Raw genomic sequence first — 3,148 nt, 5'->3', positions numbered from 1 at the left:
AAGTTTAACATGACAGCAAATGTACAACGTTTCGACAAGGTTTTGTCATCATCAGGTAAAGAGCTATTGCCTAGATGCACGGCCATCAGATAGAGCATGAACAGGCATGACGACATAGACTGTAACGACGTGATAAGGCTTTAAAATCGTTTTTAATATAATATCTATATATCTGTAAAGAAGCTAAATGTCAGATGGGTTAAAAAGGGGAGCAAAAACTTTGAAAGGCTGACAAAACGAAGAGATAGCTACGAGAATAAATGTGGATAAGAATATCACGATGAACGTAACTCGTCAACGCTCTGTTTAAACGTTTACAGAAGAATCTTTATAGCTAAAATATGATTAATAAAACACATAAAGCTAGAAAAAAATAGTCTTTAATGATGTCAAAGTACAAGCTGTGTTATAAAGTATGTAGCTCAAATTGGATGGCAGCTTCTAGCATGGTCGGTTCGTACAGTTTCAGGAAATGTAAGAGCTTTTATCAGCCTAGATAGGTTGATGACATAAAATGTTACTCGTGGCCTTTGATATACGGCGATTCAGAGACGTGAAACATGTGGGTATCGCTACAGTTTCTCCAATATCCAAATCACCGTGTTAATCACATGCAAAAAAAAATGTTTGTCGATACACAAGAAATAAAACACTTTTATACTCGCTCATAAAAAGAATATAGCGATAACGAAAGGCAAAAGGAGAAACAACAGAAATATATGTATAGCTCCATAATTACGAAGAGTCAAGCATTATCTTACGAATCACTACTGGATACTTGTTCTCTAAGTTGTGTATTTGACAACTCAGTAAAATACAGCTATTCTAGATAAATAGAAATAAACTAAAGATATAGCTCCCTAGTGGCACAGCGGTATGTCTGCAGTCTTACGACGCTAGAATCCGGGTTTCGATAACCGTGGTGGGCAGAGCACAGACAGCCCATTGTGTAGCTTAATTACAAAACAAACAAACAAACTAAAGATATATATTTCCTTAATCGTTATCCTCTTTATTAGTTTGTTTTTTATAGAACAAAGACACACTGGGCTACCTGCTGTGTCCACCACGCTGAATCGAACCCCGGATTTTAGCGTTGTAAGTCCGTAAACCCTCCTTATTGGACTAAAGTTGTCTAGCAATGATCGAATGGAAAAAAGAATTAGTCTTTTTTTCGCTTGCAAAGTGATTAAGTAAAAAAAGATAAAGTAAAAATCCGTGAAGGTAAGGAATGTTTTGAACTACGATTTTTACCCTTTGTTCAGACATTATATTCAGATGCCTCGGATACCTTGAATTTTTAGTCAAAGTCGACTTTGTACGTTGATAAAAATGTTTGTTTGTTTGTTTTTCATTAAACACAAAGCTACACAAGGGCTATCTGTGCTCTGCCCACTACGGGTATCGAAACCCGGTTTTTAGCGTTGTAAGTCCGCAGACATACCGCTGTGCCACTGGGGGGTTAGATAAAAATAAAAATGTAATGCTACACAACTCCAAGAATGATTCGCTTCCTTTGTTTAAAACTACAATATTCTCTCCTTTCATCTGTATATATCTATTGCCACACTACATGAAAACAGTGTTTAAAAAACTAACTTACGTTCAACTTACGATAACGTTTACTTGGCCTTATCTTTTCTGCACATTCGTCTGTGTAAGAGAGAGAGAGAAAAAAAAATGGGCACGGGCCACGTTTTCCTTACTAACAGTTCAAACAGTTCCCGCTTTCTTCCTCGTGTTCTTTCTTGTACGCGGCTATAGACTTCTCGCTTCCTTCCTCGTGTTCTCATGCGCGACTGTAGACTAACAGTGGTAACCTCGAAGGAAGCAGAACGAGTTCCTGCGCATGCCTCGTTTGGCTCATTGCTTTACTCAGATATCAGGCCATTTGTTTAAATTATCAGTAAAGCACCTGAGAACGCAAGATTTCCTGTACTTACAGTGGTTCACAAAATGATGTTTTATCTTTTAAATAAAATATTTAATATCTAAATCTCAGCAAAGTAGGATGATCTGTTTTCCAAAGTAACTCCAGCTTTTGTCAGACATATTGATCGTTTCTGATAAACCAATCAAGGTGTTAGCAGGAAATAAAAATTGAATCTGATGTTTCAAAATGGAAACCTGCTTCTAGAAAAGCTACTTAACAAGACAATGTCGGAATGTTTTAATAAATAATAAATTATTCAAATATTTAAAAAATGAAATAATACAACTGATGTCACCCAGTGAAACGCCCCTCCCCCAGTGACTCAGCGGTAAGTCTACAGGCTTAAGACGCTAAAATTTGGGTTTAGATAGCCGGTGGGCAGGGTATAGATATTGTATAGAGATATCTGTGCTCTAACTACCACGGGTATCGAAAACCGGTGTCTAGTGGTATAAATCTGCTGACTTACCCCTGTGCCACCGGGAGGCTTCTAGATTCAGACAAGTAAGAAAGGAATAAAATATACTTTTTATCCTGTATTGTCTTTCTAAAAATTCTTATGTTTATGAAAGCTTTATAATTAAAGCGAAGTAAAGTTCTGAACATATATACTACTTTTGAAATAATTTCTGATGCTGACATAACAAAACCGAAAATAAAAGTGTACTGGATAAATATCGTTTCCGCTTCTCAGTTCATACCGTTATTGTTACTTTAATTGATTGTAATGATTAAAATACGTCTGATGAATTAGAGTTGCTCTTTACATTGTCGGCTTAGTATGTGAATTTAGGGCTAAGTGAAATCTCCTAAATTGGCCGTAAGATATTATTGGGATTACAGTCAAATAAACATCGTTAACAGCAAGAGCTGACGACTCACTGCTTTCTAATTATTATAGGTTTCAGTTTTGATTTTGCGCAGTAATTTATGGCATTAAGTATTTAGGACCAGTTTGTTAAATATAATTGTTTTTACTATAAGTAATTTTATACATAACTACCGGGAGTATCCGTCCGTTGGACAGGTGAAATAACACACAGGTTTGTAACAAAGGATAGGATTTTTTTGTTCTTGAGGTAATAAACATTGAAAATTCAATAGAGATACATAAAGGTACCAATACTGAAAAGAACGACATACTGTTTTCAATAATTCTATCAATATGAAATTAGATGGGGGGTCATCTCCCCTCATGACTTTCTTCATATCATC

At 35.9% G+C, this 3,148-nt stretch overlaps 1 protein-coding gene across 7 annotated transcripts in view; it reads right to left on the bottom strand.

Moving 5' to 3' along the window:
* The window catches only part of LOC106473613 (GTP-binding protein Di-Ras2-like), a 22,852-nt gene extending 21,047 nt beyond the window's left edge, over positions 1-1,805 (bottom strand). For 4 of the 7 annotated variants that reach the window (XM_022402013.1, XM_022402014.1, XM_022402017.1 and 1 more), the window contains exon 1: positions 1,604-1,805. The gene's annotated coding sequence lies outside the window, so the exon portion shown is untranslated. The remainder of the gene's footprint in view (positions 1-1,603) is intronic. The other 3 variants (XM_022402016.1, XM_022402018.1, XM_022402019.1) reach the window with 1 other exon arrangement.
* Between the last annotated feature and the right edge of the window lie 1,343 nt (positions 1,806-3,148).

This window comes from Limulus polyphemus, unplaced genomic scaffold (assembly GCF_000517525.1).
Source record: "Limulus polyphemus unplaced genomic scaffold, Limulus_polyphemus-2.1.2 Scaffold6326, whole genome shotgun sequence".
Classification (NCBI taxonomy): Eukaryota; Metazoa; Arthropoda; class Merostomata; order Xiphosura; family Limulidae; genus Limulus; species Limulus polyphemus.
The sequence above is the reverse complement of the archived record's forward strand: the minus strand, read 5'-3'. Positions and strand labels throughout refer to the sequence as shown.